The 16,143-nt window shown below is 43.0% G+C and overlaps 1 protein-coding gene across 3 annotated transcripts in view; it reads right to left on the reverse strand.

Annotated features, from left to right (window-relative positions):
• The window catches only part of osbpl3b (oxysterol binding protein-like 3b), a 181,388-nt gene extending 175,588 nt beyond the window's left edge, over window positions 1-5,800 (reverse strand). For all 3 annotated transcript variants that reach the window (XM_084336436.1, XM_084336434.1, XM_084336435.1), the window contains exon 1: window positions 5,585-5,800. The gene's annotated coding sequence lies outside the window, so the exon portion shown is untranslated. The remainder of the gene's footprint in view (window positions 1-5,584) is intronic.
• Between the last annotated feature and the right edge of the window lie 10,343 nt (window positions 5,801-16,143).

Here is a 16,143-nt window from a genome sequence, read left to right on the forward strand (position 1 = left end):
GATCGGGAAGTGGTGTAGAGGAGGTAGATGAAAACAGGGACGAGAAGAAGGGGTCCTGGGCCCTGTTTCATGTACGTGGTTCAACTAAGTCGATCAAGATGTCCATTATCCAGCTTCAGTTAACCCGATGTTCGAAGCCGGGATTTTCCTGTTTCACAAAGGTGGATTCAGTCTCGTTAACTCAAGCCAGACTTGCGAGTCAGGCTAAATGCGCGCGGCCGTTTTAGGTGAAAAGCCAGCACGTATCGATGGCAGAGACCCTGATTCTCAACGGCATTGATTGATTAATTGATTTAAGACTTTATTGACAGATTGCAATACGGCTCAATCGCCTCGCCGACAAGTTAAATGCGTTATCTATAGGCTAATTCTAAGTCCCTCATTACCTCAATCAATCAGATTATATTTCTTTAAACTTGCCTGCTGGATTGAATAATCAAATGAGATCTTGCTAGCGAAAATAACTAATTAACTGTTATACAGAATTACGATACGGCCCTCTTGCCCATTGATTGATGTATAGTCAATCTTTAACTTATCTCCAATGTGGTCTAACGGGTTGTTCTTTTGACTTTCACACGGACGACCGGGGTTCAAGACCCTAGTTGTCTCCTTTTTTTTGCAATATAGGAATAATTCAATTTGGTGCACGTTGAGAGCTATATAAAGAATGACATCCTCAATGCATGTAGATTTATAATATTTTAACTTAAAACCAGGCTACTTTGGCGTATAATCATTAATATTATATTCAAAAAAATCATATTGGAAACACCGGGATTTGAACCCGGGTCGCAAGGTTGGCAGGCTTGAGCACTACCACTGGGCCACTGTGCCAGATGGGATAAATTCATTGTTTATACATTAATGAACGAGAGACCCGTGTTTAGAATATTCCTTATTTTGAATGAAGTTTTATTTCTTTATCCTCATTCATTCATGTGACGTCAACGGCTCATTCAATTTCTCAAATCCGTCAAACAGCGCATCTCATCAGACATCTTAATCCCAGTTACAATTAAAATAACCACATTTTTGTGTACATCGCACGAGCGAGCGCCACCGTCGCCACGGTATATATAACGTGCATTATTTAGGACAAAGTGAATTTAATATCAGCATTTTGGGTCTATTTTACATTTCAAAAGCCCCCTCTGGAAGAATGGAGCACAAAAACGTAATTCAGAATGGTATAATGCAGATCGTAGACTGTGGGAATAGTTTCAGGAAACGAGCTGTCACTTCTTTGCGGGGGCGTGGCTCTGCGTGATCGGGCTAACTTGAACTTGAACTCTGCTTTCGAGCAGGCTCAAACTTTTGGATCTGTTGGCATGGTGATCTGGAAAATCCACGTACATGAAACCGGAAAGTCCGGCTAACCCAGTTATCCAGCTAAAGTTATCCGGCTAACTCAGTTATCCAGGTACATGGAACGGGGCCCTGTTCTCCATTACTGTTTTTGTTGTTGGAAACGGTGCATTTTGTAATAGTTGGAAACAGTGTATGTAAAGTTTGTTGTTTATTACAATTGAGTTAACAAAATGTTCAGTATAAGACAAGGAGTTATTAGTTCTTATTATTGTCACTTCCATCTGTTTAAAAAATTTAGCAGAGATGCAAATCCAATTTTGTCAACTCCGTCAGTTTCTCGTCAACACCGTCAGATCATTGTCAACACCGTCAGATGTTTATTTTTGTTAATCTTGGGGAAAATACAAATTCCTTCTTCAGTTTATGTTGTTTAAGTAATAAAGTAGCATTAGATCTTCATCCTCTTGTGTCTTATTTACTTAATGATCTTTTTTTTATCATATCAAAATTAAAAACAAAGTTTGAAAATGCTAATATTTCTAACTCTGGGTTTTCAGAATAGTGTGAAATTACACCTGAGGTTTATATATTATATTTTATTGCATACCAGAGTAACTAAACACTATTACAACATACTTCAGAACTTTAGATTCTTGTTGGACTGGAATAATTAGAATTATATACTTTTTTGTGCGTCTGACGGAGTTAACACAAATCAAGTTTCAAAGGGAAACATGTGAATTTGTTGAAAATGTTTTTCTATGTAGAGCCCGCACCTTTACAGGGTTAAATAGCTCAGACATTTCTCTACATGAATATATAACTCTAATCAATATAGTGTGTATTCTCAAAATATAATATTTAAAAAGTGTTTTGTCCCGACTCTCAAGAATCAAAGATATATATATATATATATATATATATATATATATATAAATTAATCACATTTACTGTCAATCAAATCAATGGAAATCGAATTGATGTATTAAAGGATCAATAGTGGTTCGATTTCTTATTATATCTCAAGAGTAATCGATAGTACTAAAAAAAAACAGGTTACTTGTGTCTTGTTAATACAGTACTTTAAATTAAGCAAATATATAATTACATTTTGCAGACCACGTCGTCCATGACTTCAGGACAACCTTGTTCACCTGTTTACATTTGAAGCGACACATATTTTATGCATGTACGATACCGCCCCCGCAGAAGGAAGCGTCACCCGCCAGCATGCGTGTGAGGTCACAACAGCTGCTCTGTGGGGTCCTGTTTACCACTCCACTGCACAATCCCCACCTACCTACGTCGATTGACAAAAGGTATCTTTCCGGTAAAAAGCCAACAGTGAAGATGTGTGTATTTTAAATGGCACTACCTGTGAAACAAACACTGCCATTGAAAATAATATGCTGTGCAAGACCTTGAACTAAGTCATGCCAAGTTGGCCACCAAGTGTAGACGTACAGTAGTGAGTGAGTGAGTGAGTGAGTGAGTGAGTGAGTGAGTGAGTGAGTGAGTGAGTGAATTAGTGAGTGAGTGAGTGAGTGAGTGAGTGAATTAGTGAATGAGTAAATGAATGAATGTAAAATCACATTGCCAAAGGCACTGATGTAAAACATGACTGATTTGTTTTCATTCATTCAACACCTAAGTGACTACAGTACCAATTCACCAGACACACCATCTGTGCAACGTCCCGAGTAGGTGTACGATAACATGTAATGAGTGTGCTTTGGAAAAAAGGGGTTCTGTCTGGGGCATTGCAGGGATGTGATGCAGGGAGTAGGTGACCTGAAAAACTGCAGTCGTCAGTCACACTGGCTGCCTCCAAGTAAACACCTGCATAAAGCGTTTGACAGATGAATATGATGACATCTCACGGACGACATGGCGACGCATGTTTGTTCGCAAATAAAAGTCGGCGCCAAGGGAGAACTGAAGGACCTTTAGGAGGAAGCGTTTTGTGAAGGTGACCTCAGAAGCCGCAGTGTTCTGATGTCCTCTTAACACGTTTTAGAGAAGAAGGGGGGGGGGGGGGGGGGGGGAGTTCCCCTCCCTCACCACGGCATTCCAGGGATTCTGGTAATTCCTGGCATTTCTCAGTGTCCTTGTATTCTACCTACCAGGTTCTGGTTGGTGAAGACCATAAGTAGTTGGCATGTGGATCAGGAACTCTGAGAGTAACAACAGTATTAGCCACCAACGGCATCTACTGTAAGACCCCAGGTAAACGAAAACACTCTGGGCTCCGCTTCAAAACAAGTTTTTTGACCCAAATATTGCGAATTACCCCCTTTGAGCCCCATAAGAGTGCCAACAGAGCTGGGCAACATTATAATACTGGTATCACATATTGGACCAATGCCAGGCTAAAACAAGGTATGGTTACTGGAGAATTTCCCACAAAACATCTATGTGTGTGTAACATTTCCGAAATCAAAGCAAAGCAACTTTCTTTTCAGCTTTTTTGACACCTAGAAGCCTAGATAGGTATCTCTGATGGTAAAAGAAAACTGATATGGTATCTTAATAATAATTAATCTACACTGATCAATACTCTGTATCGGCAGATGCTTAATTAGGACTCAGTATCCATAGTGAGAAAGTGTTATCGGGGCTTACTATCACTAGTACAAATAGTAGCCTATAGTTTCTTGAGTGTTTTCCATTTAAACTGAAAAAAAATTCGTGGCCCAGCTCAATATTAGAAGGAAAATGTTTTACATAATAGCACGTCCTGTGCTGCAGTGTTCAGCCCTTTTCCCACTGCTTGACTCTGTGCCCTTGGCCACCTGCCCTGCTGCCACAAGCACCACCAACATCTCAGGAGCCTGTGGGACATACTGGTCTACACATACAGTATAGACTCCCATTGTTATGTCATTCAACACACCAGGATTCATTCACCCGGGTCCCCTCCCTGTGTGGTTAACCAGACATCTACTGGTAAACCAAAGGGGAATCCCTAAAGGCTAAAGGGAGATATTAGACTTATTAGGCTTCAGGCAGGGGCTAGCCTACTACTATACACCCCCCCCCCCCCCCCCTGCCCGACGTCCCATCGCAGTGAAACCCATCTGGGTCACCCATGGCACCACTGTGTAACCTATACCTAGATTGGAACCAAGGTCCCACACATGGATAGCGAAACATCTACTGGTCAGTCAAAGGGGGAATCGCCCCTGACCAAGGGAGATACAGGCTTACTAGGCTTCAGGTAGGGCTTTATTTAGTGACACTCACGGTGGGGTGGTTTATTTCTAATCAAAGGTGAAGTAATGAGTCAGGACAGTGAAGTCTATGACACCTTTTCGCTCTCTCCTCGATCTTAATTGATAAATGAAGTTATAGTGACATTAAACTATACTTCATTTTTGCTGGGTTCCACCTGGGACCTTCCTCAAGGACCATTTGGGGGTCCACCCATTTGGTTTTGAACTGTTGAACCAGTCAGAATCTGAAAATGGATCGTCACAAATCCACTTCTCAGTAGCTATCACACACACTCCTACACACCCCTGGAGTACAGCGAGAAGAGGTGATCACTCATTCCTAATAAAGACACAATGGTCACTCGTCCCTATAGGCACAGCATCACTCATACATTTGGCATTTTGAGTAAAACTACTTTTATTAGTGAAGGCACATTACTAAAAGCTGTGAGGATATCTGGCCTACTGTATGGACACAGTACTAGATACTGTATATATCCTCAACAACTCATCTTCAAAGGGAGAAGATGGGAAGTAAGAGTTGCCATGGAGACAAAAAGGTTAGTGTTTTGTCGTACTAATGATAAGATCCAGCAGATAGGCTGTTGAAGGGCAACTGCTGGCAGAGCCCGCACGAGTTCCACTATGAGCTTGCAATAATATTGTCACTATGATGCAGTTAACGTTGCACTTCTGAGGTACTGTGGCCGGCTACTGTACAAGTATTCACCCATCAATATGTATGCACATTACGATTGCTGTTATTCAGGTCCACTTCGAGGTGCAGGGAACGCAATAAGCCTTTCCGAATGATCAAATATTCACTAAATCAAACAACAAACTTTTATAATGAACACGTACATGACTTATCCGTATAAGTCTGCTATACACAGTGACAGACTAGTCCACTGTATGCCTAATAATAGTCACTATTGCACAATTGAAACGAAGACGTCTACATGTTTGTAAAAGTCGGGAATAGTAGTCTATTGTCCGAGCTAATAATAATACTCTGTAGGCCTAATGGCCATTGAAGGTTGTCAATGAAATAGCGCACTCACCTTGACAGTTTCAGATGTGAATTCCAAGTGATGAGGACTTTCTATCTGATCATAAAAAGTAGTTATATTCTAATAGTTTGTCGGTTTGTAGAATGCTGTTTATTTAGCTAAATGCGGGAAAAGACAGGTAATGACATAATACATAAACCATGACCTGAACCAAAGAATCTCTCCGGTGCCAAATCTAGTCTACCGTGCCATCACGCATCCAATTCTCTCTCTCTCTCTCTCTCTCTCGCTCTCTCTCTCTCCCTCTCTCCCTCTCTCCCTCTCCCTCTCCCTCTCTCTCTCTCTCTCTCTCTCTCTCTCTCTCTCTCTCTCTCTCTCTCTCTCTCTCTCTCTCTCTCTCTCTCTCTCTCTCTCTCTCTCTCTCTCTCTCTCTCTCTCTCTCTCTCTCTCTCTCTCTCTCTCTCTCTCTCTCTCTCTCTCTCTCTCTCTCACTCTCTCTCTCAAAAAAATAAAAATAATTCAGTTACTCAAGCGCTTTATGAGGAAGGCGGGGCATGCGTAATCGACAGGTACCATCGCGAATCAGAACGGAAAGCACTGCTAAACGTCATTTTTAAAGGCGGGATTATGTACAGTTGACAGCATCTTTCCGTGACGCAGCGAAGAGGTCTCCCAGCGTAAGGACACATTAGAGATAATCATTAAAAACCAACCAGGGTATTAATTATCTAACACATTAATAGCAGAAAACCCTCCAGGAAGTATTGGCTTTTCCATTGCCCTCACTCTGCGTGTCTGAAGGAGGGCGACAGACAGTTTGCTAATGTTTTACAAAACAGAACCTCATTGAATGTCCGCTATTTGAGTTGCCTTTATTTAGGCTACCACTCTCATGAATAGGACCTTTGTCAGCCTCACTTGGCGTTTTCCCATATGTAGATGTAGATTATATATATTATTATATATATAGTATATTCTATTCTATTGATGCTTCTATTCTAATTTAGTTTATATTCCATTTGATTTTATTCCACATTTTTATTGTATTTTATTCTACTGTAATTGTCTGTCGCAACAAAAAAGACCAAATCAAATTCTACTTATAAAGATAATACAATAAAGACCTTTCTGATTCTGATTCTGGTGCACTACGGGTCTATAAGTAATCATTCCATCATTATGCATTCAGAGACAGACAGCTTTGAAATCATTCATGTGGATAATGAATGCATCGTTGCTATTTTATTAGCTTAGCTTGCTTTAGTAGCTGTAGTTACTACTATGGTGTTGAGAATATAGATTAGCATCATTACTAAAATATTATAAATGGAACTTTCTGTCTTCTGTGAGGTTATGCTCCCATCTGCTGGAGTGATCCCAGACTCGCAGCCTAGGGGGTGAGGTGGACTGGGATGAGATGATGGTGGAAATAAAAACACTAAATCAGTAAAGTGCAGGGCAGTCTATAACTATGTCATAAAGACTGTCAAGAGGATACACCTGAGCCATTCGATTGAGTTGATAATATCAATCTTTAAAGAGATTAAAGAGATTTGCACTACATTCATACGTACCTCATTTGCAATTGCACCATACCTCAAGGTTTTGTACCTCATTTGCAATTGCACCTTACATCAAGGTTTTGTACCTCATTTTCTGCATTGTACCTCACTGTTTACTAATTTTTACCCACTGTACTTAGACTGTACCTAGGTTGTACTTTAGATTGTATATTGTACTGTATATTGTATATGTATATTGTCAGGGAACTGCGCCCTGAGAGGGAGGTTTGCCCTGGGTGGGAGGTTCAAAGGGTCAAAGTGGGTATAAAACAGGAGGGAAGACTGCCAAGTTTTAAACTGTGGATACCAAACAGAGAAGGTAAAGACGACTTTGAACTGTTGAACAGTAATCCAGAACTATTTTATTGCACTGTAAAATATATATATATTTTAAATCTATTCTATTCTACAATTTTATTGCACTGCACCATTGCACTATTTTACTCTGTCTATTTTATCTTACTCTTTTTATTATTGTCTATTTAAAACTGAATCAAACCATAAACAAGGTGGCCTGTAGATCCTAATGTAAAAAACTGTGATTTTATATGTCTGCACTTTATGTGCTAATTTTACGCCTGTCTTTTTTCTGTTGTGAAGCACTTTGAGCTGCAGTTTCTGTATGAAAGGTGCTATACAAATAAAGTTTATTATTATTATTATTATTATTATTATTATTATTATTATTATTATTATTATTATATTATTATTATTATTATTATTATTATTATTATTATTATTATTATTATTATTATTATTATAATATTATTATTATTATTATTATTATTATTATTGCATATTCCTCTTTACTTACTTTCTTCTTTTTTACTTACTTTTTACTTACTTTCTTACTTACTTTTTTTTTTACTTTATGAAGCACACTCTCAGGGGCTCATACAGAACCAATAATTTCACCGTAAAGTACCTGTATTTTATTGTGATATTTAATAAACAAACTTGAAACTTGAATCTAATAAAGACAAACGTTTACTGATTGTGTTAAATCCAGGCCCTGGAGTATAAGAAGAGCAACTAAAACAAATGTCATGATTAACCCATTCAGTGCCAACCACGAGTATAGTCGGGTTAACTCGCCATCACTTCCGTGCCAATCACGAGTATAGTCAGGTTTTAACCGTTATTTCTTTTATTAGCGATATCCATTCATTTTCATCCATCCAACCTGATGTTATCGTTGGGAATGGGTCTGATTTCGCAAAAGGGCAAATACTGCCGCCTATCGTCTCCCGGATGGTATTGCACATCATTGGATTGGATTGGCTGGGTATGTGCATCAGAAAAAAAACTCCGGTCCGGGTTTCCCTTCTCGGGCATGCAGCTGGATACTATTGCATTGCAGCTTGGTCGAGTCAGGGGGGCAGCTTGGATTATATGTTTTGGACTATAACGTTGGATCAATGGACGCGATCGATATTTGGAATGGCGATCAGGAATTGGATTAATCTTTTTGCATGACACCAGATGTGAGGTAAGGCCTTTATGTTAGGAATCTTGGGGTAATCAGATGTTCCGTTCTCCGCCATCGGAGCGCGCGCGCGCGTGTGTGTGTGTGTGTGAGGTTCGCGCCGACCAAAGTACGGAGAAGTTATTTTTCAGACCCTGCTTCTCTTCGTGCATGAGGACTATTGATAATCTAGCGTTTATTTGAAAACGATTCATAAATCAAGTGACAAATGGCACGCTTTCTAAGGAAATACATTTAAGCTCGATTTGCTGGAGTTTATTGAGATGAGACAGAACGCCCTAGAAATATATTGATATTCATCACGGTATAAAATGGAAATGTATGAAAAAATTATCTGTTTCGTGCATGTTGACTGGAAGCAACTCATTGACGATCACTGTGTTATTTAGATCTATTGCTATTATATTTGATATGTTTTATGCACTCGCAAATAAGTCCTATTCTCCATTGGATAAAGCGTTGGCACGGAAAGGGCCATCAGCAGAGGGCGCTGTTGGCCCGGAATGAGTTAAAGCAACAGTGTGCCTTTTAGAATAATAATCACAAGTTTAGATTAGATCATGTTCACAGTCTGTATGGGAGGTAGACTATTAAAATATATTGGTGTACTTATTGAAATGGCTCTCAATATTTATTTTCAATGAACATACTGCATTTACATATACAGTCACCCAATAATGGCTAGGGGAGAACGGGGGACGTTGTCACACTTTTTACTCTAGTGTGAATTGCTCATAATCAAAACATCTTTCAATAGTCATTCCTACATTAATACTGCTGGAGCATTGGTTCATTTTTGGTCCGATTTTTCCTTGCACGATTTTGCGCGCCGCGTGGGAGCAAATTCGAGACACATATTCGGTTGCAAAAAGGTGTCCCACGGTCTCCTCTATGGCCGTGAATATTTTCACGCGGATCGGAATCACGGCGCGCCGTGGGACACTTTTCCGTTTCGGCGAGTTTATTCCACGCTTGCTGTAACTGAGGGGTTACAAAACCCTGACTGTATTAAAGATTGTGATAGATTAAACCACTACTACTTATTATTATTATTACTTGCCAGACAGTACAGTTAAATATGGCAGACACTCAGAATAGACGGCACGGTGACAAGGAGATATCATTTACAGTATTTATTATTATGCATCCAATATACAAATGGGAATGACTTGGTCGCTCTTTTATGGCGAATAATATGAGAAAGTCAGCGAGTAGCAAAGTCAGTGGGAATGAATAATTCCTAAGCTGGGTATACTAGACCAAACGCCGCCTGGCGTGGGATGGCAATATAGGGGGGCAAACGAGGGTACAGCTGGAGACTGGTGATATCCTCCCAGAGTTGTAAGCTCCAGAGGAAGGAAGAATGTACGGATACTCAGGCTGTTCACTTGAAGAAAAGGGATTCTCATACGGATCCGGTCTTTATAATCCAAGTGCTCGGCAGCAAGGTAATAGCTGTAATCCAATGCCCGATAGCAATGATGATAGACAGCCAGCTTCGTCCACGAAGCTAGCCCGTGGTCGAATCTTCAGGGTAGTTAAATCCAAACGACAGTGGGTATTAACGATGCTCTTCTCCACGGTAGTACGTTCCACAATCACTATAATCCAACCAATAATGGTTCTACAATATCGCCGCAGTAGGTTCCAATGTGCACATGTCCAATGGTTCTGCTACTAGGCCCTCCTCGTGTGCTGGCACTAATTACTTTAAGTCCACACACACTTGCTAAGGTTCACGCTAGTTACTAAACGAACAAACTGCTTGTTAATGCTGCACACCGAACGAACTGCTGTAATACGATTCACACTAAATGACGACTCTTTACTTCACATTAAGTTAGGTCGAACTTGACTCTACTATACGCTAGGTTCCACTACTGCTGTTGCATTACTCCGGACAAACTTCACGTTACTTCACACACGAACGCCGAACTCCAAACTGCTACTGTTTGCGCCTTCCACGATATATATACTTAGAGGGCTTTCTAGTGCCCAGCCTCAGCTCTTGTCTGAAATCAATGCGCTGGCCCCAGGCATGTCCCAACTTGTCCAGACTCGCCTTTGAACTTGTCTCAGGGGCGCGGTCCTTGGCGCCGCGAACGTCAAGGGCATTATCCAATGAGGAAAGCGAATAATGCTATGATTCAGACGGAGGCTTAAAGGGATATAGCTTATATATATAAATAATATACAAGTTATATAAAACAATAAAACGTAGATTCTCAGTGTTAATCTGGCCCTTCACAACACTTGCGGCTTTCCTTTTCTAAGCATTTTCGGGGCTACATGTGAATGAGTAAAAGTTGCGGGACGCCCAGATGTTTCCACGATAGAAAACTCGCGTGGATCCCATAATAGGCTCACTTAATACAGCGTTTTTAAAATCACGCGACCCTGAATTTTCAGGGTCGCGAGCCGACCTTTTCCCCTCGTTTTCGATGATGGAAGTGATTTAGGAAAATCTTCGGCACACCGAGAGGTAGCCGTGAATTTAATCTCGCGAGGATCGGGGCAATATTCAGCCCGTGGGAGCAGTCACGGTTTAATACAATGTTCAGAGTGCAGAGGGGAGGTGTGCAGAGGGGAATCCACACTCATGATTCTTCTCACAGCCCCGTTTTAAACTTTTAGGGTGTGGCAGTCAGCTCGAATCTGATTGGCTAGGATCAGTTTTGGACTCTAGATACATGAATCACATGGTTGAGGCTGGAGAAAGAGACCTACCCCCTGCCTCCTCTCCTCTATAGCTGCAGTGAGCACAGTGAGTCTGACAGTGTGTTAGAGGGAGTGAGAAGGAGAAGAGGGAGACATTTAAAAAAATATATATATATATAACACAGATGCACAGATGAAAAAGAATGTAAACTATTTAAAAAAAAATTTATATATATATATATATTTTTATTTTTTTCATATTTCATATTTGATATTAATTCATATTTTAATAGGGAGGCCTGGCTTCCGTTGGCTTCCATAAGGATTCGCCACTGCACACACCTCCGTGTTAGTGCCTGGAGTAATATACTTTAATGTGTTTTACTCATCACCCACGTCTGGGTCAACACCCTGTATAATACCTCTGACAGGCTTTAATTATACGGCCAGAATAATACCTCTCTAGGCTTTACTTATAAGGCAACAGGTCTGTAACCTCCCCACAGGGAAAGGGTTAATTAGATGGGAAAATATTATTAAACACACACACGTTATCACACTCAAAAGAAATCAAAATGTGGGCCCACAAATACCTAACAAAGTCCTATGCTAATGCCGGCATGTATTGTTAATGGGGTACCCCTAGAACTGTGGTTAGCAACGTTAGCTTCGCCCGCAGGCTGCACCACACTGTGTACTGTGTAATAGATCCGGAGCATTGATGCTCAATTGTACTCAACCTAAAATGGCGGCCGCGCCGCACCACCACCGTCCGGGTGGCAAGATGGCGTCGAACGCTCTCGGCGAGGGTGCTAGCAGGCGGAGCTGGAGCAGAGAGGCAGTGCTGGGCTGAGAGCGGGTGCTGGGGGATGGCGACCTCTGTTGGTCGGGACAAACTCCCGTGCGCTGCAGGCAGCCTGGTGCAGATCTGGTTGTAAACAGCCGGAGCAGACTGGTTGTAGGCAGCTGGTGCTGGGTCCACGCGCGTATCTAAACTCGCCCTCACTAACACTGCAGCTACACTCTGGGTCCCCAAACAGCCCTCCTGCTAGCCGGGATATATGATAACGCAGGGTGTTTCTAAACACCGGTCCTCTTCACGCCACGCTGGCAGGGCACCTCACTAGAGGGAATAACTTTAACTTAAACCCCTCAGGGCGATACCGCATTCCTTCTAGGATAACTCGTTGTATCGCTAGGGTATTCAGTAGGGAAACATGCAACACGCTTCTACGTTTACTGTTATAGGATAACCCGTCGCTCGCTCCGGCGGGGCTCTCCGGTGGTTCTTTAACGGGGCTATTCCAAAGCACCTCCCGTTGTAGCTGCGACCGTTCACGGCGACATCCCAAGCCGAAGAGGCTCGCCTTCCCTCTTCCGTCCCCATTTACTTGCTCCCCCGGCTCTCTGGTACGCTCTCTGCCTGCCACCGCCCCCTGCTGGTCGCCAACTAGCCACACAGGGAGGCTGGGTGAGTGAATATGGTCCAGCGATACTGTTCATAATCCATATTCCAGCGAGTAGGACAAGGAGGAGCCTGCGTCATTGTTCGAGGGAATATTAATGGAAACTAATTAGAAGGTCTTGGTGCACAAAGGGGAGATAAAAGGCAAGTCAGCACATCTGAATAATAGGCATATTTTCAGGTTGCTACACCTAGAAAATGTTTTAATCTACCTAGGTCTTTCATTTTGAATCTGGTGGAGAGCATACCTTTCACCTGCTCTAGGTTTCTAGTGTTGTCTGCTGCGATGATTAAATCATCCACCCAAATCACAATGATCACTTTTCCTGACTCTTTTGACTCCTTTGTGTAAACACAGGGGTCTACTGGGTTCTGTATGAAGTGATCTTCAATTAGACATGTATGAAGCATCTCGTTCCAATTTCAGACTGTTTCAGGCCGTAAATGGATTTTTCTAGCTTACACACTAGCTTCTCTCGTTTCTTCTCGTAACCTTCAGGTTGTTCCATATATATCTCTCTATCAATGGGTGCGTGCAGGTAGGCTGTCTTCACATCCATCTGGTGTAAAATCAAGTTGTCTTCAGCTGCCTTCTGCATCACTACCCGTACACTGGTCAGATTGGCTGTAGGGGAGAATGTCTCACCGTAGTCTATTCCTTCCCTCTGACTGTAGCCTTTAGCTACAAACCTGGCCTTGTACTTGTCGTGCCCTTCAATACCCTCCTTGATTGAGTACACCCATTTGCCTCCCACTGTCTGTCTACCCTCTGGTAGTAAGAGTAAACGTATAATTGTCCTCTAGGGACCTCATCTCCTCATCCATTGCTCTCTCCCATTTTCCTGACTCATGGCCTCTTTAAAGGTCTGAGGTACACCACTCACTACTCTGTAGCAGTAATCTATGCTGGTAAGTGTACTGTCATCCTCGTCACTTTCTCTCTGGGCATAGTCTTTCAGATACTTTGGGGGATTATGTTCCCGGGAGGGATATCTCCCACTGCATGAGGCACGTGACATCACCCTAGGGTGCTTCCCGTCATCATCCTCTGGGGGTTGTTGACCATCTGTCTGCATGTCAGTGCTCAGTACACTAGGCTGTGGTGTCTCTCTTTCCTCACACCCTACTCTGGAGTCCAGCTCTGGCTCCTGTGTCTGTGTCTCGTTCTCACATGTTGTCTTTGTGACAAACTTTACTAACCTGTGCTTTTGTACTTTCCCTTTACCGGGATAATAGACTAGAAAAGCGGGGCTGCCCTTGTCATGCCCTACAAAAAGTCCTTTTTCACACCTGGACTCGAGCTTTCCTCTGTCCTGTTGGTAAGCATAACACACTGACCCAAACTTCTGCATCCTGGCTAGATCACACCTTTTTCCTGTCAGTGCTGTATACAGGGTGGTGCCCGTGTGCTTGTTAAAACACAGATTTCTGGTGTAAGCGGCTTCTTGTACCGCATAATGCCATAGACTCTTAGATAAGTTACCATCTATTAGCTTACACCTAGCCATTTCGAAAAGAGTGCATCCTTCCCTCTCTGCTATCCCGTTCTGGTGCGGGGAGTAAGGACAGGACGTCTCGTGTCTGATCTTGTTCCTTCTCAGCAGTGACTGGAACTCTCTATTTGTGAACTCTGTTCCGTTATCGGACCTTAAGCATTTTATGCTGCCATACGGAGCTACATCTGCAAGGAATTTTTCTGTGGCCTGGAGTGTGTCACTCTTTGCTCTGAGAAAGTAAACAAACACTGCCCCTGTACACACATCTGTGAAAGACTGCACATATTTAAAGCCACATATGGACTCATTATTTACTGGACCGGCTAGATCTGTGTTAACTAGCTCAAGTGGTGTCTTTACCTTTTCCGTGGGACCTCTGATCCTTGTTTGAGTGAACTTTCCCTTCATACACATCACATTCTTTGTTAGGTCTATGCTTTTCACCGTTAATGTGCATGCCTACTGTCACCGCCTGCAGCTTCAGTATATCCTCGTAATTACAATGACCCATGATCTCATGCCATGTCTGAATATCATGACTGACATTACACATATCATTTTTATTACATTCTGTTTGTAGATAATACATTCTCTTGTACACCTCAATGTTAAACCTCGTACCGTCAGGCTCCACAAGAACATCGTTACCTTCATTGAAGAACACTTTGGCACCGTTTGCAGTAGCAGATTTTACAGAGAATAGTTCTTGTGGGAACGAGGGTATGTAGAGGGCGTTCTTCAACGTCACTGTACACCGGCGCCCCTCACTGTCTATGAGGCATACCTGTGCGTCTCCTCTCCCCTGCGCCAACCCGAATGTGCGCTTCCCGTCTGCCAGCTCCATGCTGTGTCTCTCCGGCTCGAAGGTGCTGTCAAAGTTCTTGAATCGGTTCCTGTCGCTGATAATGTGGGACGACGCACCTGTGTCCACGATCAGTCCTTTCCTTTGGACCTGCTGCTGCTGCGTTGACTGGCTGACGTATGCTGTCTGCACCCCGAAGGTGAAGTCCTCTCTTCCCGCCGCTCTCCGGGCGTCCTCTCGACTCGCCTCACGTCCACCGCTGCCGCCATCTTGCACACAGCCGCCATCTTGCACGTGCGCGTACCGAGCTCTCTGTTCACGCTTCTTTCTACACACTCTGTCCGCGTGTCCCGAAGTTCCACAGAAACTACACCAAACGGTTTTTATGCACTTATCTTTTCGGTGACCCTTTTCTCCACATCGCCAACACGCCATCTCCATCAGGGGTCCGGTCTTTTTCTTTGGCGCTGCCCGGGCCTTCATTACCCTTTCTCCCGCCTCTTCGGCGACCGGGTCTGAGTCTTCTGAGGCCTCGAAGTTCCGCAGCTTGGCCTTGAACTCCCCCAGCGTCATGTCCGCTGAACTGTGTGTCACCAACAGTGTGAATGGTTTATACATCTCCGGTAGTCCCCTCATAACCATCGCCATCATTAGTCCATCGCTCGGTGCTTCTCCTGCACTCTTGAGCGCCGTGATGATCTGTTCCGCCCTGATTCAGTCACAGTCTCTGTGTTAGCTTTCTTCAGCTCGGTCAAAGTTATATACAGGGATACAATCCGGGGCCTACCTCTGCCGATGTAGTGCTCTCTTAACACTTTTAGACTCTCTCAGCCTTTGTCCTTTGTGTCCCGGAATATCAGCCCCAAGCTCGTGTTGTCTAGGAGTGGTGCTAGCTCGCAGTATGCGTCAGCATTCAGCTTTGTATCCATGCGCGGCCTCCGTTATTTCTCCCGTGAGGCCCATCAAAATTGTCTTTTTCAGCCCCACTCCGTGCATACAGCACAACATCCGATCTTCCCAGAGCTTGTATTCTTCTGCCCTTCCGTTAAACGTGGGCCACTTGCTCCTGCCTCTTGTCGCCATCTTTTGATTGTAGCTTAGCTTAGCTGCCCGTTAGCTTAGCTTTAGCGTCACACGGTTC

This window comes from Notolepis coatsorum (assembly GCF_963971535.1).
Source record: "Notolepis coatsorum genome assembly, chromosome: 19".
Taxonomy (NCBI): domain Eukaryota; kingdom Metazoa; phylum Chordata; class Actinopteri; order Aulopiformes; family Paralepididae; genus Notolepis; species Notolepis coatsorum.